The 23,339-nt window shown below is 44.7% G+C and overlaps 1 long non-coding RNA gene across 1 annotated transcript; it reads right to left on the reverse strand.

Annotated features, from left to right (window-relative positions):
* Positions 1-2,902: 2,902 nt before the first annotated feature.
* On the reverse strand, positions 2,903-5,498 carry LOC135376639 (uncharacterized). The gene is made up of 2 exons (XR_010417780.1): positions 5,380-5,498; positions 2,903-3,036 (listed from the first exon to the last, which is right to left on the reverse strand). It is a non-coding gene; the product is annotated as an uncharacterized LOC135376639 (long non-coding RNA).
* Positions 5,499-23,339: the final 17,841 nt, after the last annotated feature.

The raw sequence follows: 23,339 nt of genomic DNA on the forward strand, positions 1-23,339 counted from the left end.
AGCTCGAGTCCCTTTCAGGGATCATCGTTATCCCCTCAAGACCGTGGCCTTCGGGCGCGACCTTGTTCGCCTCTAGCTTCTAGCGTGGTTCAAGTCTACCAAATTGGTGGCGCTGTCGAAGACTATGACGTCATTTGTTTACAAACAGGGAGAGGTCTATTAGAAAGAAACAGTCAGATAAAGCAGTCGCAAACGGCCGACACGATGCTCTCGTGATATGACGAAGGCTCCATGTAATGTTTGTTTTTTTTCTCCGGAGCTCACGCGCCGCTTATATGAAGTTTTCACCTACGTCACATTGTGACGTGGCATGCTCGTAAGCACCTCCCACTGGTGGTCACTTTTCGCGCTAGCGGCATTGTAAGGTGACAAACTGCGCTATTTTTCGATGCAACAACCATGGTGTTCATAAAAGAAAATGTGAGAACGACAATGACGAAGTGTCTTCGGGATAAAATGAGGGTACGGACGCGACCGGATTGATTTCAAAAACACCATTCAAGGCTTCATTTTCGAGCAAGTGCTAGATAATCTCCGCAGCTGCGCCTGAAAAGTGACCACCATGGCGGCCAAATGCGTTCGTTTGACGTCATGTGAAAACACCCTATACATGCTTGAGCTGTGCCGCTGTACGCCACTGGTCACGTGAGGGGAGTAGATACGTCACGACGTCCTCTCGTTCTGGAAGGCGCTCTTTTCGCGAGGAGAGGGATTGTTTCGAAGGTGTGTCGAACAGAGCCCTCGCGCTCGCTTTGTAGGTCACCTACACTCATCGCCCCCTCGCGGGAACTCATTTTATTCATTGGAGAACACTCTGCTCCGAAAAAACGAAAACATTTTTGGGGGTCACGTCTGTGCTCCTTTAACAGTCGTTTGTCAACCGTAGCCGCACTTGTAAGCCGGTCATCTCGGCCCACTGCGTCGTTCCGTCGATCCAAAAGAAGGAGAAAGCTCCACGTTGATTTGTCATAGCGTATGTGCGTTCTTTGGAGCCTTTCCCTTCATTGCCCTGCAACATAAGTATATCCCCCCTCCCCCCACCGGCCCCGCCTTCTCTTTTCGTGTATCTGGTTCCCAACCAGTGAGGCGGAGAGGAATGTACATGAACATTCAAGTGTTGAGTTTATTTGATAAAGCATCCATGAATGACCTATAGAAAGGTCTACCTAATGGTGCACGCTAACCTAAAACGAAATAACAAACAATAGATGCGTCATATAATGAACAGCTAAACAATAGGTTTATATATAAGAATAAACTAGAAGACATAAGAATACCGACACTCACCGTGCTGGCGATAAAGGTGGTTGAAATTAGTCATGAGGCGTGTTAATGGACTATAGTCTGTATATTTACCGGTGTAAAAATTAGGGTAATGACGTAGTACCTTTGGCGGTATATGGCGGTGCAAAGCAGTACTTGAGCAAAACAGGGTGTTGACAGAGCCGGACGGACTGTCCTCCCGCAGCTCTGTAACAGCCGTTCCGTTACCGGAACCAGTAAGGAGAACGTAACGGAAACGAAATTAAAATGCTGGTATCAGAAACGGATAACGGAAACTAAAATACAGCAGTAATGAAAATGGAAACGGCAACGAAAATACGTCCGTTACTCTTCCCTGGATTTTTGTTGACATGGTGAACAAAAAGGAAAGGAGCGGTGAAGACGATGAATGCCGGGATCGCGAGTAACAACGACGCGTCGCATTGTTAAATTCGAAAGATAGTATTTGCGCAAAATACAATAAACTTTTCTTGTGAATCAAAAACGTTTAGTGTCCTACTCTCTTAAAAATGAACTTCACCCCATAGCACGCTCCTAGCCAACCATCATCTCGAATGATATCGTAATCTGCCGTGACTCGTTGAAAACGGGAGGCGTACGCCTTTCTGTGACACTTATGCCGTTCATAATTGTCACAAAAAGAAAGTGTACGCCTCCCGTTTTCAACAAATCAGGGCAGGTAACGGCATCGTTAGAGATTATGGTTGGCTAGGAGCGTGCTATGTGGTAAAGTTCATGTCTAACAGTGTACGTAAAATTACCTACAACGCCTAGATAGAGAAAATCTGTGCATTGCCTCCTCTCCCTTCTTCGCTACGTCGACATATATAGTCAGAATTCGTCTGCTACTGCGATTCACCGTTCTGCGATCTCAAGAACCCGGATCGCCCTCCGTCGCCCAAGTCACGCGCATCGCGCAATGCGTCGTGGAAAATGGTTTACATTCGGGCTCGTCTGCGTGTTGCTCGAAGGTGCGGGAGGTGAAGGAGAGAGAAAACCGAAACCGTTTGCGCTCTTCTTCTTTTCTCTGACTCATGAAAACTAAATCCCAAGGTGCAGCGGGGCTTTCGCAACACGGCGCTCTCTGGTGGGCCATCCATGCAATTTCTGAAATCGTCTATTAGACAAAAAGTGCAAGACGCTTTCCAGAATATCACTTTTGAGAAAGATTGATGGATTGATGATGTGATGCGCCGTGATGCACTTTATTTCGACGTTTTCCCATTTAGTACGCGGGGACGTTCAATCACAACTCGCAGACGACGGTGGTTCTTCTCCACAGCCACGACCGCAGAAAGCACGTTCGTGATTGGCTACGGGCGTTGAAAGCACGATCCTGATTGGCAGACACTTAATTGTTACGTCAAGTCGACGAGCGCGCAGGCCTCCTTTATCTATACGTGGTGTTGACACTATCCTTACATTACCCGAGTGGTTTCAGCGATTAGGTTTGAGACCCGACTAGTGTTCGTGATATGATAGGGTGCCGATTCCACTTGTGCGACATCTTCAGAAATGCGACGCGTTGCGTATTTTGCGTATTCATCGCAGCTATACCTGCTGGTACCACTGTAGCATGTGTGTTGCTTCCGTTCATGAAAGCCGACGTGTACATGGCTAGACGTGTACACTACATTTTATTAAAAAATCATCTCCAGTGGGTGACATGCGTACATTCAACTGTACACAAACTTGTTGGTCTTCGAAGGCTCCACTTGTTGTGGCCTCTTCCCTGGATACTTCATCCTAACGCTACAGGAACAAGAGAGTCGGATACTTGTAACTGCGATGCTATTCAAATTATAAATCTCCCACCTCTAGTGTTACTATAAGTAATGCGCTATTATGTGGCGCGATCACGCATGCATCGAGCGGAACAACACGAACGCGTAATTAAAAGGTCACCAAAAATGTCCACGTAAGTTGTTACCTGCTATGTTAATTTCGCGCTTGTTGTCGTAGTGCAGAACTTTGATTTCGTTACGAGGCTACAATCAGAAATATATCAGACTCGCGCGTGCCACACCATGGAGCAATTGAAGAAAAAAAAAAGAAAAACGGTGTTCCTTCACGATTTTTTTTGCGGACGATCTACTGAAAGGATTTTTGTTCTGAAAACTGCTACGATATCAGGTCACCGAAAGGAACAGATGTCCTCATTGGGACAACTTTGTAGCTTTTATAATTAAAAAGTTAATGAACGATTTTTAGGTAATTAGTGATTTGACGGTTGAAAACATATGGCCAAGAACGTCCGCCGGCCCAGAGATGATAGAAGTGAAAACAGCATGTCTATAGCCCTTATAGTTTTTTTATGAAAAATCTGTATCGCCTAAAAACAGACACCCTGTATATACCTGGATGGAATTACGCAAGGTGCATCGTAATCCATAATAAATAAGCGGCACTCGGTACCACAGATTCCTACAGAGGTCAGTTTCCCACGGATGGTTTCGGCAGCGGCGACCATGTCATCTCCATGCGCAAATTGTTTACCTATGAAAGCATACGCACACCTTACGATCTTCCCGCCATGCTTTTCGCCTGTACATTGTAAAGACGCACAGCAGTTCCACTAGCGGACGTCATCCGTACGCCTCCTCACGCAATAGCTGCGCGCCAAAAATTGGCAGTCTGCTGCCATCACACGGCTGCGTGCGTGTGTGTGTGTGTGTGTGAGGGGGTGGCTACTGCTCCCAGTGGACCCCCTGCATGCAATATGTTAAACGCAAACTCCCCTAACCCGAAAACCTCGCTCTATGGCTAACACGTAGGAGTATCCCAAAGGATACCCGTTGAGATCTACAGGGTTAGTCTAGCAAACGTTACACATTTCGATCGCATAGTAAAAATAGAAGACGTGTTTTATCCAACACCGAACTTTGCAGACTGGTGGTCATTTGTCTCAAGTTTTGTTGGAATTTTCTGTGAGCATTATGGTCCTCTAGCAGAAAAATTAAAAATCGAGCAAAATTTCACTCTATGCATTTTCTATGGCCTATCTCACTCAAAAGTCGCAATTTTCGGCTGTGTGCGCTTCATTTTCATTTCACCACACACAGGTGGCACCAGCATACAGAACAAAACTGGAACAAGAGGGTTGGTGCATAGCATCAGAATCGGCATATCACATCATTGTAGGCAGCGCAACCTGTGTGAAGTCATGCGAATGTGAAGCAGACACAAGAAAAAATGGCGGTGTTTGTGTGGGATAGGCCATTGAAAATGGGACGACATTTTGCTTTATTTTTAATTTTCTTTCTCCATGACCATATCGCTTACAAAAAATTCGAATGAAACTTCAGATAAATGGCTATCAGTCTGCAAAGTTTGGGATGGGCCAAACCTAGTCTTATATTTTTACAATGCGATCGAAATGTGTAACGTTTGCTAGAATAACCCTGTAGTGCTTTCCTTGTGCGTTCTTGGCAACGGACGAGAAGGAACATGCGAAAGGCATGCCGGGAAGAATGTGAGGTGTGCGTGGGCTATCATAGGTAAACCATGCATGGCCGCATGGAGATGATATGGTCGCCGCTGCCCAAACTCTCCTTGGGAAACTGGTCTCTGGAGGGATTTGTGGAACCGAGTGCCGCTTACTTATGATGGATTACAATGCGTCTTGCAACAACTTTATTACGGCTGGGGAGTTTCATCGTCGGGGGCTATACCCTACCCCATTGCTGGTGGTGATGCGGGGAAAGAAATAATGAGCACTTTCGCAATAAGGATCCAAGTCCTGTGGTGTCGAGTAATGTGAAGAGAGCCTTGAGGGCAGAGCGTTGTGGCCAGGGACCAAAACAATTTTGTGTGAGAGAGAGGGGGGCGGGAGTCTTGCATAAATCCATTCAGGTATAAAGATTTCAAGTGTCAAATCGAATGGCGCCGTCACACTAGACATGGAATACCTGCGCCTCGGAGGCGGAGTGACATGCGGTATGACCCGCTCCAGTTCGGAGTATCGGGACGACCAGTGGAATACACCATCAGTACAGTCGCTTAATATTCTCACTACGCCACGTACCGACTTCGTAATTTTTGTACAGGGTTTAATAATCGTTGGTCAATAATATTAGTTCAGAAACTCATAATTACCTTAGTGGGGGTCCTGACCATGGCTGTCTTGTGCAGCAGCGTCGCACTGATTCGCAAGTTCGTGCAGTTCTTCGATTTCACCTTCCTGTAAAAAGATGCAATGATTCCATCTTCGCAGAACTAGCGCATCAGTGAACGTGATGTTGAAAAGTTCCTCTAGTTTAGTCGCTAAAAAAAGAATGTAGATCGTTTGAAGATTTTGTGGATGATTCCGTAGGCAGAGACGGTTTTGCGACCGATGTGATCAGAGACAGCGTACACTCTAAATATTTTCACACCTTTAAAGGTGTAAAATTGGTGTATTCTTATGTATTACACCTATTACACCCTAGAACCTTGGCTTGAAAATTTTCAAGGATGTAAGTATGGTGAATTACACCCTTTTATGAGACATTGTCAGGAGGGTGTGATAAGGGTGCAACAGAGGGTGTATTTGGATGTGGGACAGGCTCCTTTACACAGGCTAAATGTATTCCTGTTCCTGTGCAGTGTTGGAGTGCTTGTGGTACTCAGAACTTAAGCTTGTGATACAGGTTGTGATATAAAGACCAAATGCACAGTCACTCAACATTTGGTACACTGTCATCTAACCCCTCAAGGTTAGATGACTGGAACATATAAAATTACTACTATGTGATACAGCTGTATTAAGTGATACGTTTGAATACCTTCATGCCTACGTAATGTAGGATATGTATGCTGCATGGCATAATGTCAACCTAATAAAAGCATAACCTGTTCCTGTGATTCCTGTGATTGTGTCTGATATGTATGATGCCCGCATATACCCACATCAATCACCTATAACATGTGTGTGCTGTGCAACATGTGTCTGCAATGTCCTATTTTTGCTTCATACAGGGTACAGCTGATGATGATGATTCGGGTTTTTATGGCGCATGAGCAACGAAGGCTATAACAGGGTACAGCTCAGTAGTATACCTGGAAAGTATTACAAGTTCAGTGCGAGAAAAGTATATTCTTGACTTGTTAAAGAATATTTTGCATGGCTGTGATCGAAGAGTGATGCCAAGATAGCCACAATGACACTCCAAAGTACCAAGCATGTGCCTTCTGTAAAAACTAGAAACACTATATTTTCGCAGTGAAGCTGTAATAATTTCCAGCTGCCTCTTCTATGGTTTGCAGGTTACATTACACCCTTCCATACAATTACACCCTTGATTTCTTGATGGTGTTCTGTTACACCATAAAAGGTGTGCGCCATGCACATGTTCTTTTACACCCTTTAAGGTGTAAAATTATTTAGAGTGTACAGGCGGTCCCCGCAGTCTTCAATAGAACAAGAAAGCGCGCCATGACTTAGTAGCTAACGATTGCTTGTATGTTTACTTTGTTCATTCTACTTGTTGTTTACTTTGTATCTACCTGAATTGTTACTATAGATTCTTCTTCCTCTCTCTTTTTTTTTTTTTTTTTTGCTTTACTTCATACCGGAGTCGCTATACAGGGTGTTTCACGAAAGCCCCAGGCTGAATAATTCGTGAACAGGTGGCGCCATCGAAGAAATTTCTTTTTGATAAAGATCCTTGGGACATCGACCATGAACTGAGTGGTGAGCGGCTCATTTGCATACGCTCACTAATTAAATAAACATCCTAACTTTTAAAGTTTACTTCGCACGCGCACGCTTACGGAACCTCCGTTTTACGCATCGGGACCTTCAGCGAGGGACATTGCAAGAAAAAAAAACACGTCGACACTTAGTGATTTTTCTAAGTAATGGATCAGTTTCGGTTTACATATTTCTAGCGCGGAGCAGTGCACCAATGCGATCTTTGGATCAGCCATCGTGCTCTCAATTTCACGGTCAACCACACTTTAAGAAAAGAGGAGTACTTTTACTCCTTTTGGGGTCTAAATGGATTTCCACAAAAAATAGTCCCTTTCGGAAGTAAATGCACAGGAGTAAATCAATGTCACAGGGTGGAGACTGCATTTCACGCTCTGTTGTAAGAATCCAAGGTAGATAATTGGTGTGCATGCATGAAAATACTTTGAAGCAAACCGTCAACCGTGATATATCGAGTGATATAAAATCTTGCGCCATACACTCTTAAACATGAACTTCACTGCATAGCACGCTCCTAGCCAACCATAATCTCGAATTATATCGTTATCTGCCCCGATTTGTTGAAAACGGTAGGCGTACGCCTTTTTTGTGACAATTATGAACAGCATAAGTGTCACAAAAAAGGCGTACGCCTCCCGTTTTCAACAAATCAGGGCAGACAACGATATCATTCGAGATTATAGTTGGCTAGGAGCGTGCTATGCGGTGAAGTTCATTTTTAAGTGTGTAGGGCACAATTTTGCAAAGAAAGATGCGCTAACTGTTTCTTACTCTCTGTGGCTGGAAATTTGCTACGTTGTCTGAGTTATAGAGCCTTATGTCGTTCAAATTGACCAAGGACACATATTTACCTAGATAGTTGCAGTCAGCAGACCATTCGCGAAGTTTAATGACAATTTGCAGTTTTGGGGAGTAAATGTCGGGTCTAAATGTCGGGTTAGGGGACTAAAATGGGGAGTAATTGTGCAGACTAGGGGAGTAGAAGCTGCAATTACTCCCCGTTTTACCTTTTTTTTTTCTTAGAGTGCACCTGGTTCATGCACGGGAACGACGGAAGATTCGGAATAGCCAGTACAATTACGCTCAAAAGGGTGTCTCCTCACTACCTCGAGGGAGTAGCATAACACCTTCTCCCTGCCGGGGAGTAATATTACTCTCCAGCAGGGAGAAACGTGTTATGCTGCTCCCTTGAGGGTGTGAGGAGACACCCTTTTGAACGTAATTGTACTCTCCAAAAGGGTGTTATATATGTAACAAAAAAAGGAGTTAATGTACACCTTTTTTTTAAAGGGACCGAAAAGTGAATATAAACCTATCGAAACTTTATGTTCAGCGCAAAGCTTGAACCTTCAAAAGTTCAAATGTCAAAGAACTCCGCTGAAATCGCTGTAGTTTTTCTGTAATCGAATTTTCCATAATCACATGTCCAGGGACCTAGTAGGAAACCGAGCAGTCTGTCAACAATGGCATGACCCCGCGCCATCTGTCGAGGACGCATGTAATACGCGCACTTCCGGGCGCTAATCCGGCGAAAACGAAAATGGCAGTGGGCATTTGTGACTAGAGGTGTGCGCCGCCGCGCCGAGGCGCCGCCGCCGGATGTCGGGGCCTCGCCGTCGCCGCCGTACCAAAACTGTCGGCGCGCCGTCGCCGCCGCCGCCGATGTTGAAAAATCGGCGCGCCTTTGTAATGTGCCCATTTTGATCCACTTTCTATAAACGAATATTTCCCATACCAAATATTTTGTTTGTTTTTCTTTTATCTTAGGTTCCAGGCTTCATTTGTGATGTTTTTAGCAGTAGCGATTTCATCTCCTGATATGCTGTTTATGCTTTAGAGTTTTGTTTCATAGCCGACCCTGGAGGCACAACTCCAGGAAAACTTGTCATTCAATTCTTGCAGGTTGTTTGTCAGTCATCCACCAACACCATAGCACGGGTCATTATCCATATACAGGGTGTTTTGTTTTTTATTCGTCACATAATTTTTGTTTAAAAAATAGCGGAACGAAATCGATGCCGGTTTTGAGTTGGTCAGGCGAATATTATCTCGAAGAAAGTATGTAACTGTAAGATCATTAATTACCTCAAATACATTAATTTTTTAATTAAGAGGGGATACGACCTCCGGCGGCCCCATGTATTCTCTACGGGCGAAACAATGCGATCTTTTGCAGCTAATACTGAACCGATTTGGACCAAAATGGCCTTGTTCGATAGATTTTAGAATTTCAAAAAATTCGCATTGGACACATTTGCAATTTTTTTTCCAGAAGTTTTTAAAAACCTTACGAAAGCTGCAAAAAATGTATAAGTTCGGTCTCTCGCTTTTGGAAGTTCGTAGCTCGCTTACTGTAGCACATATGTGAAATGTAATCAGTAGCATTTACGCGGAATTCTTTCTTGAATATTTACGTGTCCATGTCATGTCTGTCCATGCCTCCAGTTGTTCACAATATTGAAAAAACTTAAGGTATGGACGGCTCCGTGAACTGCCCCGTCTTGCCATCGTACAGTAGCGCCACATTGCTGGTCAGAAGAGAACTTCATATCGTTCCGCGGAATGCAGTCACTGTTCTGGCACCCTATCCCAGAAGGGGTTTCCCCGGCAGCGGAAGCGCGAAATTGAGGTCGTGAAACCTGTCTGAAGAGATCCACGTTGAGTAGGTCGTCGTAAAATAATGGGAAGGCCTTGAGTGAGAATAGGGAGAATAGGCGGCATAGACCAGGAAACCTTTGCTACACAGCCACACAATATTCGTCTCGCATCGCATGCACGTAAAAAGAACGGTAGGGTTAGGGAAGGTGAGGCACAGTGAGACCGAGTGGTGTTATCATTCGCTCTCCCGATATGTTGAAATTGGAAGACAGTTTTCTTTCTTTTTTTAATGAGGTAATATCAAACAGTCAAAGACTGGATTATGGAAAGGCCGAAAAATAAGGAATTCCAAGAAGATGTCTGCGAAATAAATAATTTATGAATAAAACGTTGAAAAAGACTCCACGTAGAAATTCACTTTTTAACAGAACTTTTTCAAAAGAAGCTCTTTCTCTATCCACAGCTGTAAGATCAACCCCAGTACACGAGGGATGCTGCCAAAAAGTGGCATGCGCTGGACAAGGTCATACAAAGTTATTTTAAATGCATAACAAGCATTTAGCACATTAATTCCCAATACCTGTCCTGAGCACAGCGTTGTGGATCTACCTGATGTAGCAGATGTAACTTTTCTAATATATATTTTTCCTTTCTTGGTGGCCTCTGTCTTTCGATAGTTCAGTCTTCCGAGTTCTCGGGCTCGGGGTCCAATGATGGGTGTAACAGGGGTGTCACATATTACACTCAAAAGAAGGGTGCTTATTGGGTATATTGACTCAAAAAATGGCAAGTTCTGAAAAAAAAAAAAGGCTTGCTCCCAAAATTCACGGAACACTATTTGCACTGATGTACTGCAACCTGCATTTGCAAGTCTGAGAGTCTTAGCTGCCTAGACTCTTGGGGACATGTTTACAAAAAGAAAGTGTCTGGTGGGTGATTGCCAGTGAATGACTTGTACTACCCACTTAATGAATTTTAGAGGAGATGGTGTCGCTCTATATATTTGGCAACCCGAACGTGATTGTCGTCGTGTACAATAAACGCTTGCAATAACACAGTCATCTCTACTTTTTGTTTTCTGCCTAAGTGATCGAAAGTAGTTATCTAAAGGGAAGTTTGGTGAAACGATTTATTGCCTGTATTAATTCTCAACAATTCTATCCTACTTACTTTGTAGAGCTCATTTTTTATCGCAGTTGGAATAACAATTTCCGTATCTTGGCTTCCTTACTTTTCGACCTTACGGTAATTCGGTTTTCTGGCTTTCCGGCCTGCTGATAGTTCGGTTTTCTGAATTTTCAGCCTTCTGATCGTTTGATGTTTTAATTTTTCGGCCTTTTTTAAGTTTCGACCTTCTGATACCTTGTCTAGGTTTCGAAGGATACATTTATGTTGTAAGGACCAAATTTAGGCTCACCTGCATATAGGCGCAAAGTAAATAAACTAAAACTGGGTGTCCGCCCATTTCATCGAAAATCGTTTGGTCGAATGTCGTTTGATCGACGCCGTTTGCTGGAAAGGCGTTTGCTTTGAAAGGAGTTCAAAGCTCCGTGGAGTGGGTCGTATGCGTGTCTTCCCATTTCGCCTATTCCCATTTTGCCTAATGCTTCTTAGCAGATTATCTCGCCATCCCTTAGCAGGTTCGCCGACCTCGAACTGCAGGGGGTCCCATTTGGCCTAATGTATGCTGCAGACAGTCCCACTTCGCCTACTAATCCGTGTTACGTAAGAAAGAAGGCGGTCCTCTGGCATGCTGCCAAAAGTCATTTTCGGATATTCATATAACTTTACATGCAACCTTGTTGGCTTCACTGAAGCATGAGGTCTGTATTTATAATTCATATTACACTAGGGTTTCTTCCCTCATCTGTTGGTTCACAAATATAGACTGTGCAAGAGTGAAAACATAGTTTTTATTTACATTTTTTTAAATTAAAAGGGCAGCTTTGTTTTCTGCACTTCAAAATTCTTCCAAATTTGCAGCTCTACTCAATATGCATTAGATGTCCCACGGCATCGAGGTACGACATCATGTCCCGTTCGCCATTCTGAATTATTGACTGCTCAATGACATTCTTAAGTAGCATCACAACTTTTTATTAATTCCAACGCCCTACGCCGGCTTTTTCAACTGACCCTAAGTGATTTGGGAGAAATTCACAGCACACCCTGGAGGACACTAGAATTTGTACGACACCGACCAGAAAAGGAATTCCTGTCGGAAAATATTTCCGTGTATAACTCCCACCGTTAGATAATGCGCAGGCCCTCTTCAGAGCACCTTTTTACCGAATAACGCGCGCGTTATACACCGGAAAATACGGTAGTTAGGTTGAACGTGGGTTAAGGCGTCTCGCTCGGTAGTGTCGTGCTAACTGGGAGGCGGTGGGTTCGAATCCTACAACCGGTTGTGCTGTCTGAGGTTTTCCCTGGGTTTTCCGAAGACTTTCGAGACGAATACCGGCACAGTTCCCCCTGAAGTCTGCCCAAGACGCATATTAACCCCCTATCCCCCGCTCCTTCCTGCTGTCCTCTCTCCATCTGTCCTCATCTGTACGTCGCTCATAGCCACCTCTCATCTCCACATAGCCACATCTCGCTCATAGCCACCTCGCCGTCGCTCATAGCTTCGCGGCGCTAACACGAGAGTAAAAAAAAAAAGTTAAATTAAACACGACTATAGTTACACCAGTTTCCATATTTAACATCGCTCAGGTGACGCTGAACATGGCTCGAAGCCTTGTTTCATTCGTCATGCTGTCCATCAGGAGTCACTATGTAAAATGTTTGTAAAATGTTTTTGTTATATTTGTACATTATATTTACACCTTATATTTGCAAATGTAAAGGGTCTTTGTTTCGGACGACGTAAGGTAGTTGTCCGACGAGCACATTCATTTCTTGCACACGTGATCATCGGGTCGGAGCGTGTAAGTAACGCCCACTTGCCGACAGTCCCGTTTTGCCTAATGAGATTGCACGGCAGTCCCATTTCGCCTAACGGCTGTTACCCCTCCCGCCTCTTTAATCCGATAATCCGGGTTAGGCAAAATGGGAATAGGCGAAGTGGGATGTAACCGTCGTATGCACCTGTTTTTCCGTAAGTTTTGATTCGAGCATACGGTGCAGGCAATCAGTGTCCTCTACTTTTTTATTCATTTGTTTGCTTTGTTCAGCCGAAGAGGGGAGGCCACTGGTTATTTTAAGACCTTTGTCATTTACGAACAACACAGCTGAACAGAAAAATGGGTACAACCCGACGAATTACACCTATTGAAGAATATGGCCTGACGTTGGGAGCAGCCGACAGTCTGTGCTTCTTCTGGGCACCCTTCTCATTGCTGGCGGCAAATTTAAAGGGAAAGTTCTGAAATCGGATATCCATATGTGTGCGAAAGCCGCTCGTCTGTGGAAACTATAAGAAGGAAATTTCGCCATGGTACAACAAAACATATTAAATTAACAGCATATAAAGCACTAGTTCCGAGTGGCTCGGGACTAACATCTCCATTTTTTTCTTTTACAAATCAATCAATCAAAACATTAGGAAGGGAGTTGCCTCAGGACAGCAGCCGCCGATATTTCGAACAGAAACTGTTCTTCTGTTCTTCTGAGACTGTTCTTCTTCAACGGTCTCTGTTCGAAATATCGGCGGCTTCTGTCCTGAGGCAACTCCCTTCCTACATCTCTATCGGTTCGCTGGATTTCTACCCATCTACAATCAAAACATTAGTTCCCCTCATTTAGAGCATGCATCTGCAGTCTTGGATCTCTGCACATCCACACTGTCCGAGAAAAGAAAAACAAATAAAGAAGACAAAATGCAAAGGTCTGCTGCACGGCTTATCTTGTCTAGGTTTCGGAGGACTTATTCGGCTAATGTTTGTAGCGACAAATAAATTTAGATTCACTTGCACACAGACGCAAGGTAAATACACTAAATCAGAATAGTCAGTTAAATACAAAATGCGGGGTGTTGTTTCCAATGCAGCCCCCAATAGACGGATTATCTCCGATGAATAGAAGGATTAGCCATTGTGTAGGGTACACCACTAGAGGGCGCTACGAGCGACGCCTCACCACTAGGGGCCGCTGCTGTCGCATTCCGCGGATGACGTCATTGCTCCTTCGGGGAGCATGGTGAGAGATAGCGGGAGGCATTGGATGGCGATGCGAAATAGAGCGCCCCCTTGTGCAAGGCTGTGGTGGCGCTGCGGGCGACATGACAGCTCCTTATTTTCCTTCCTCCATGTGACAGACGCTCTCGGTGGCGGCTCTCCACGGCGGTGTCATGGTCTCGTGACCGCGATACGCGGCGTCGGCGGCAAAAGGGTTTTGGGTCCAGCGTTGTGTACGAGTCTTTGAGCGAGTTTATATTAATCTCACTCCGTTTATTGTTCAACTGATGGTTGTTGTTTGAGAGCTCAATTGCTATGCTGTGAGATTGGGGTGTACGGCACGCATACGGCATACGACAATATAAATAAATAAATATAAACAAAAGGACGTGCACGATAAATTACGCCACATTATTATGGCTTCCCGTGTTGCTACACTTTGCATTATAAAGGCGCTTTCGCTAACCAGTCCGTTCACAAACAGCCGTGTGCATCCCTTGGTGTATTTATTAGACTTGGATACTTTCCTTTTAATTGCCTAATAACGCTTTTGTGACTCGAGCGCGTATATTAGAAGGCTCCAGACTCGCGCAATATTATTTTGGTGATGGCGCATATGTTCAGACAAGAGCGGAGGAAAGTTGTTCCCCCCCATTTGCTTTATGTATTTATTCACCTCAGTATGTCATTCTCACATACTAGTTTAAATTTAATTAGCGATTAGTAATACTGCAGTATATGCAATTTAGCACACTACAGTGCTGTAAGATATATTGTACAAGCGCCTTGGCTGCAGAATCACTGGGTGGATATCTGTAAAATTTTAGTGCCTTCTTTTCTGTGGTGGTCACTGTCACTAATAGGGATTCAGTTAAGTGTTGTGGCAATTCCAATGTAAACAGTCATCTGCTATATTGGAAAGTGAGTGATTATGGTCAAACAAGTCAATTAACATGATACCTTCTACAATACCATCTGTGATTCCTAAATGTCAGTATACAACAAGTCAGTATATGACAAGGTATGAAGAAATGTTAACGTAGTGCATGCTATTCAAAGCAAGTTCTTCCACCCCCCCCCCCCATCTACAAACACCCAGAAAACAAAAACAAAAAAACTGGTCTTGGGTTTGCCTCTGGAAACATAATTTAACTACACAAATGCAGATATGTGCAGCCAAACACATTTGCCATAAGGAAAGCGTGAAGATTATTGCAGTTGCAACGGTCATGTCAGTAGGTCATGTACATCTTGGTATTTTCGAAATTTCCCAAACATTTCCATGTCTTTTATATTCAACATACTGGACATCTAGTGTGCAACACTTGATATCGAATCAAAATCTGAGCCAGTATTGGGTCATGAACACACCGGTGTAACATGAGCAACAAAAAGGCAGACCACATGTCAACAAGTTGCAAACCGTTGTTTCATCTTGCACATTTGTCATGCTCATCTAGGTATTTTTGAAATTTCTCAAACATTTCCATATCTTTTATATTCAACGTGCTGGACATCTAGTGTGCAACACCTGATATCGAATCAAAATCTGAGCCAGTATGGGGTCATGAACACACCGGTGTATCCTGAGCAACAATAAGGTAGACGGCATGTCAACAAGTTGCAAACCGCTGTTCCATGTTGCACATTTGTCATGCTCATCTAGGTATAAAAGATACGGAAATGTTTGAGAAATTTTAAAAATACCTAGATGAGCATGACAAATGTGCAACATGGAACAGCGGTTTGCAACTTGTTGACATGCCGTCTACCTTATTGTTGCTCAGGATACACCGGTGTGTTCATGACCCCATACTGGCTCAGATTTTGATTCGATATCAAGTGTTGCACACTAGATGTCCAGTATGTTGAATATAAAAGACATGGAAATGTTTGGGAAATTTCGAAAATACCAAGATGTACATGACCTACTGACATGACCGTTGCAACTGCAATAATCTTCACGCTTTCCTTATGGCAAATGTGTTTGGCTGCACATATCTGCATTTGTGTAGTTAAATTATGTTTCCAGAGGCAAACCCAAGACCAGTTTTTTTGTTTTTGTTTTCTGGGTGTTTGTAGATGGGGGGGGGTGGAAGAACTTGCTTTGAATAGCATGCACTACGTTAACATTTCTTCATACCTTGTCATATACTGACTTGTTGTATACTGACATTTAGGAATCACAGATGGTATTGTAGAAGGTATCATGTTAATTGACTTGTTTGACCATAATCACTCACTTTCCAATATAGCAGATGACTGTTTACATTGGAATTGCCACAACACTTAACTGAATCCCTATTAGTGACAGTGACCACCACAGAAAAGAAGGCACTAAAATTTTACAGATATCCACCCAGTGATTCTGCAGCCAAGGCGCTTGTACAATATATCTTACAGCACTGTAGTGTGCTAAATTGCATATACTGCAGTATTACTAATCGCTAATTAAATTTAAACTAGTATGTGAGAATGACATACTGAGGTGAATAAATACATAAAGCAAATGGGGGGGAACAACTTTCCTCCGCTCTTGTCTGAACATATGCGCCATCACCAAAATAATATTGCGCGAGTCTGGAGCCTTCTAATATACGCGCTCGAGTCACAAAAGCGTTATTAGGCAATTAAAAGGAAAGTATCCAAGTCTAATAAATACACCAAGGGATGCACACGGCTGTTTGTGAACGGACTGGTTAGCGAAAGCGCCTTTATAATGCAAAGTGTAGCAACACGGGAAGCCATAATAATGTGGCGTAATTTATCGTGCACGTCCTTTTGTTTATATTTATTTATTTATATTGTCGTATGCCGTATGCGTGCCGTACACCCCAATCTCACAGCATAGCAATTGAGCTCTCAAACAACAACCATCAGTTGAACAATAAACGGAGTGAGATTAATATAAACTCGCTCAAAGACTCGTACACAACGCTGGACCCAAAACCCTTTTGCCGCCGACGCCGCGTATCGCGGTCACGAGACCATGACACCGCCGTGGAGAGCCGCCACCGAGAGCGTCTGTCACATGGAGGAAGGAAAATAAGGAGCTGTCATGTCGCCCGCAGCGCCACCACAGCCTTGCACAAGGGGGCGCTCTATTTCGCATCGCCATCCAATGCCTCCCGCTATCTCTCACCATGCTCCCCGAAGGAGCAATGACGTCATCCGCGGAATGCGACAGCAGCGGCCCCTAGTGGTGAGGCGTCGCTCGTAGCGCCCTCTAGTGGTGTACCCTACACAATGGCTAATCCTTCTATTCATCGGAGATAATCCGTCTATTGGGGGCTGCATTGGAAACAACACCCGGAGGTCACACGTGTGTTTGGGACTACATAATCCTGCGGAGGAGTGAGTTATTTGTACTAAGTGTAATGGTTACAGCTTCCTCCAGGCTGAGACCCGTATGTTCGTGTGGCGCCATCTACGAGCGGAAAAATCGTGAATAGGAGATGCCGCCTCACTCGTATCCCCTCTTAAGGGATTTCGCGTAAAAACGGGATAGCAGAACGGAAGATATTCATCGTTGAAAGCCATTCCATGTTTAAGAAATTCTTAAACGCGCACGTGTGTTGAAATATCCGACGCTGAATGTCGCTATGCAAATGAGCCGAAACAAGAAGTACGCAATTTCCGAGCGCAGAAATGACGCGAGCTTCGCCTTATCTGGATTGGAAAGCGATCTATCTGGCCAACAGATTAGCGCCTACACCAATCAGCTCGATCGCTCCAAAGCACTTGGTCTTCTCACGTGGATTGACCGTCGCTCTTTCTGCGCTCGAAAAGTGCGTAGCAGATAGTGCATTTTGTGTGTGCCGGCGAAAAGCACCCAATCAGAGAGGGTGTTTTCAATCGCGGAATTGCGGGGCTTATAATGCGCGCGAAGCATGGCAGACTCAACCCACTCGTCCTGGACAAGTTTATACTGTAAAACTCTTTAATTTCGCGAGACCTTAATTTTCGCGAATTTTGCGAATCGAGAAAATTCGAGGAACTCGAGGAGCGGGCGAAATTTAGTTGTTGCGAATATATCCCTACTCGATTCGCGAAAATTTAGGGCTGCGAAATTAATTGATTTTACAGTATTTATTCATGATAACTACAGCCTCTGCAAAATACTGTTCAATGACGTTGTGGGTGCGCCTTATGTCATATCGTTTGCTAACGTTCGCATATTTATATGGTTCCCCCCCCCCCAAAAAAAAGGGTACGGGGCCAGTACATCCAACGAGCTGTTACATCCATCGTGTCGTTACATCCATCGATGGACGTAATGGCACGATGGATGTAACAGCTCGTTGGATGTAATAGCACGGTATGGATGTAACGACGCGTTGGACGTAACAGCATGATGGATGTAATGACACAATGGATGTAACGACACGATGGACGTAACGGACGTTGGATGTAGTGGCACGGAATCCTCTTATGTACACATGAAGAGTGTAGAGCTGACCAGGGTTTAGGAATTCTGGTGGATTAAACTTAAAGTTCCCGTCTCCAAATATATATTCCGCTGACAACAGTGCTTCAAGGTCGCTGTCCCCAAAGAATACCATCATCTCACTTCCCGCGGTGGAGTCACGGAACCGAAGGAATTCCTCTCCGTCCAATGTCATGTCCAGTCCTCGCAGGTTGTCGACCGTCACATCTTTTACCGCGTAGAAATGTCGGTTATAAGAAAGCGCTCTACGCTTGGACGCAAATCCGTAGCCAGAGTTCAGTTCTTCTTTGATGGCTTCACGACATTCGAAAGAGTACTCACTGAAATGTCTATCTACATCGGCGACTGCTTCGTTGAACGCCTCACGAGGACGTTTGCGCGTATGACGGATTTCAGTTCTCTTGTCATACATGTATCTCTTAGCGAGGACTCTGGGCTCTGATGAATGGCTTACCGTCGGGTCACATGAGTGCGCTGTTGTTGGATAGTCCGGATCCACTTGTAGGACGTTGTTCTTCAAAGTCACGTGCGCTACCGGCACAGAAGTCTCAACACCCGCTGCTTTCTCCTTGGAGCTGATGTCGTAGCAGGAGATGCAACGGTAGTATACGATTGACGAATCTCTTGGGTGCACAGACTTGAATGAAAACTCCAGAACCGCCCCTTGCCACCTTCTACTCTTGTACTGCAGTACTGGGTGCCGCGAACGGCGTTTCGACGGAACGAACGTCACTGCTCCGGGGTCCATAGTCAGTACGCTCAGGTTAGCTGGCTGTCACCTAATCGCACGGAAGGCCTCCTACGCGACAACGTCTGGGCGGTGTATCTATGGTAGCGGTACGTATATATATGGCAACCCGCCACTGGGTTTTTCAAACAGCCGCCACCTAGGGTTGCTTGACCCACTAGCGCGCCTTCGACGTACCTCCGGAAGTTCGACACTCAGGGTCGTTATCAGTTATAAAAGAGGCAACTAACAATAACGTATAGCCCAGAAGAGACCCGTCGGCGACCTTGGCACCCGAGTACGGCCAATAACCTGGCGTTCTAATACTTCCACCTCACAATTAGAAGGGTGGCGCGATAGTGTGGAACAAGCATCCCTACTCCTCTATTCCCTCCTTTTGTCTTGCAAGGCAGAGGCCTACATTTCGTACAAAGGAAACACGTAAAGGTCTTAGTTGGTGTGCTCAAATGGGATTACTGATTGCTGCGATCTATTGTGGTGATGTGGACCCTTGCAGTGTCTGGGCCAGGGGGCGGTGGGAGGTAAGAAGGTCGACGGTAGGAGAAAGCCCGGATTAGGGATAGCAGGAGTAAACTGGTGACCTGCCTGTGTTCAAGACGACTAGAGCCCGCAGGCGACTGCTGGTCAGTGGCGATGTGCGCCCGTCCATAATGCATAGTGCATGAATATCCATCAATAATGCGTTTCGTTACCTGGCCAATAATATTTGTTCCGCCCTTCCTTCCTTGTTATGGGTTTAGAGTGGTCAGCCAGACGGTATGGCTTGCTACTCTTCCGCCCATATTTCTTTTCTTCCGGTCTCGCTAGTATGGGACGAGCGGACGTCTGCACCACAATTCGATGCGAAAACTTCATAAAATTGTGTCTTTCAACTCCACCTCATTCTTTCCCGATCGAACTTGAAAGGTGAACCAGTACGAATTAACCGCAGACAGTCTCAAAAAACAAAAAACAAACAAACAAATGAAACACATATACACAATAAAGTTTTTACAAGCATAAGATGGCCCGTCACGACGGGAGCTCTGTTCAAGCACTAACTTGACCTGCCAGCCTCACGTCCACAGCATGTGGCTGCAACGTGTGACAGACGGAAGCCTATCAGAAGACCGAAAATCATAACGCCGAACTATCATAAGGCCGAAAAATCATAACGCCGAAAAATCATAAGGCCGAAAGTCAAAAGGCCGAAAATCAGAAGGCCGAAAATAGAAAGGCTAAACAGACAGAAGATCCTGAATAGGACTGTTCTTGTCATGAGAGTATAAAAATGTTTCCTGACTGTTGTATCAGAAATCAAATAATTGGAATGCGTAGCATTTGGTGCTCAGAAATAGACTGGCTAGAGAAAAAAATAAATAAATCTACAACATGTTTACTACAAAAAGAAAATGCCTCGTGGGTGAATACCAGTGATTGGCAGTGAATGACTTGTACCACCCACTGAATGAATTGTAGAGAAGATGGTGTTTCTCCACATTTGGTGACCCGAACGTGATTTGAACAAGCAACCGTCTGAATCGCTTGCTATACAGAAATAACTTAAACCCAGTTAACGACCAATGAATTTACCCCTACATAGGATATCTATGACAAGATCTGTGGGATTTTTTTTTTTTTTTGCTTCGCCGGCAACTTTCTGTACCGTTCTATTTCAAGAACTGTATAATGACCACGCTTGTCCCCTGACACAGGAGCACACCATATGATGTCTTCCAGAATAGTCATCAGTTGTCCCAGGTCATTCACTCGGCTACTCACCCTACTTATCGAAGGCCGAACAATTAGGTGCGGTTTTGAGTCAGAGCTGATGATAGGGAAGTGGTTTTAGGAATGACCGAGGTTGAAGCCGTTGTTGAAAATGGGATGAGAATGGGAAATGTCATCGCATAGCTCGTAATTTTTCATTTTAACTTATTGCCATTGTGTAAAATAAACACATACAATACCACAGTGGTCCATATGTCTACTTTTCCTTTTTGTTTTCCCCTAAGTGATCGAAAGTACGTTATTAACGCGAAGTCCGGTGAAATAATTTATTTGCTGTATTAATTCACAATAAGTCTATCCTACTTAATTTGTAGTGCTAATTTTTTATCGCAGTTGGAAGAAAAGTTTTCGTATCCTGGGTTCCTTATATTTCGGCCTTTCGATAATTCGGTTTTCTGGCTTTTCGACCTTCTGATTGTTCGGTGTTTTGATTTTTCGGTCTTCTGGTTTTCGGCCTTGTAATTGTTCGGTGTTTTGATTTTTCGGCCTTTTGATTTTCGACCTTCTGATAATTCCGCCTTACGGGTTTCGGCCTTATGATTGCCACCCGTGACAGACATTGAAGATAAAATACGTAACTAAATGAATCAAACATGAACGTGCCTTTAATTATCTTATCTGAGTGATGCTCCCGCTATACAGTTGCGCACAGTTCCTTGAGCAGCGCGGCCATAATTGATAATAGCAAAGTGCACACTATGTTTTGGTCGGTACACCAGTTACATACAGCGCTTCATTCGCGGACTGTAACATTATGTACACCCTTTTCCTACACCCCTCTCCTCCTGAGTTTGAAAACAACTAAGGAATTAACGACCTCAACACTTGCAGGCCACTGACGTAGGTGCGACAATAAAGCACAGAACAGCGATGTTGGAATGAGCCGCGTTTGACATGATGGATGAAAGGAGCTGCGTAACAAGCACAGAACACCGGCGAGAACACTGACCGAGTGTTATGTGTCCGTGGATGTAATGGCTCGTTGGACGTACTGGCCCGATGGATGTGGTGACTCGTTGGATGTACTGGCTCGTTGGATGTAATGACCCGTGGATGTAGTGGCCAAAAATGGATGTAACGTCTCATTGGTCAGCTTCCAAATCAGCACCCACGGCTTGCGGAATTGCTTACCTTCCTTCAGAAGTTGCAGCACGCAGCGAAATATCGTCTGCGCCTTCTGCTGCGCGACCCAACGGCCCTGCCGAAACCCCAAGAACCGAGGATCCGCCAGAGGAATGCGCGGTTGGCCGAGGAGATGGATCTGTTCCGACAGCGCATGATGTACAATACTGTAGATCAGGAAGATGTTGCCCTGTACCTCAAACGTATTATGAGCATTGGCGTTCTGCCGAGCACTTAGCGACAAGTTGAGATATTAATAAAATGTTAGGTGCACAGCAAATGGCTTTTGTTTTTCGTATTTTCTACGGACGGCACTGTGAAATTAGAGGAAATCGCAATGCTGCGTCTGCATTCCGGGAAGTTATCTTTGTCGCTGCTTTGTTGTCACTTTTGTCGTTCCCTGCCTTCGCGCTTCTGATTTTTCTTTTTATAGTAAGCCGGAATCAGCCTCTTTTCTTTTCCGCTTTCTATTAAACATATCTCCCCCCCCCCCTCGTACAGCCGTGCTGCCAGGAGGTTTTGCCTGGGTTTCCCCCGACGATAGCACATGCCGGTACGGTTCCCTTGGAAGTCGGCCTAGGACGCGCGCTGCCCCCTCCCTGTGAGTAACGAGTTGCCCTGGTGGTGAGGAGGCCCACCCTCAGCAAGGACAACTGCGGCAAGGAGAATACTATGCAATATATGCGTATATTTTCGTGGATATTTTGAGAATTGGAGGCTGCAACGTGTCTGCCAACCCCATAATTTACAACCTGACCTACTTTGTTCTCTATGCACATCACCACCAGCTCTTTTACTTAATGCACAATTACGTATAATTTCGTGAATATTTTGAGAATTACTCGTGAACATATGAAATCATAAAACAGCGTAATTTGTCGGACTCTCACGAAAACAAACAAACTGAAACATTCCGAGGGTACGGAGTGACATTCCCCGAAACTGCAACGATGCCATGTTATTACGGACCTGACATATCCTAAAGTCGTTTATCCAACGAGCATTTACGTCCAAAGGGTCGTCACGTCCACCGAGCCGTTACATCCAACGTGTCGATACATCCATACCGAGCCGTTACGTCCAACGAGCCGTTACATCCAATGCGCCGTTACGTCCACGGATGGATGTAACGGCGCGTTGGATGTAACGGCTCGTTGGACGTAACGACCACAAGCCATGGGAGCTGAGAAGGTCGACGAAAGGAGAGGCCCGGATTAGGAATAGCAGGAGTGAACCGGTGACCCGCCTGTGTTCAAGACGACCACAACCCGCAAGCGATTGTTGTGTGTGTGTTTCTTTGCTTTATTTCTTTTTCGTTTTCTTTTTATGGAAGGGATAGCAAGTCGGCCTATGCCTGACTAACCTTTCCTCGCTTCTTTTTCAATCAACATATCCCTGCCCTCCTGGTTGCTGGTCAGTGGCGATGTACATTCATCCACAATGCATAGTGCATGAATATCCATCAATACTGCGTTTCGGTACCTGGCCAATAGTATTAGTTCCGCCCATCGTTTCTTTTCTCCCGGTCTCGCTGTCAATGGACGCGCGGACATCTTCCAAATT

Source organism: Ornithodoros turicata, unplaced genomic scaffold (genome assembly GCF_037126465.1).
Source record: "Ornithodoros turicata isolate Travis unplaced genomic scaffold, ASM3712646v1 ctg00001196.1, whole genome shotgun sequence".
NCBI lineage: Eukaryota > Metazoa > Arthropoda > Arachnida > Ixodida > Argasidae > Ornithodoros > Ornithodoros turicata.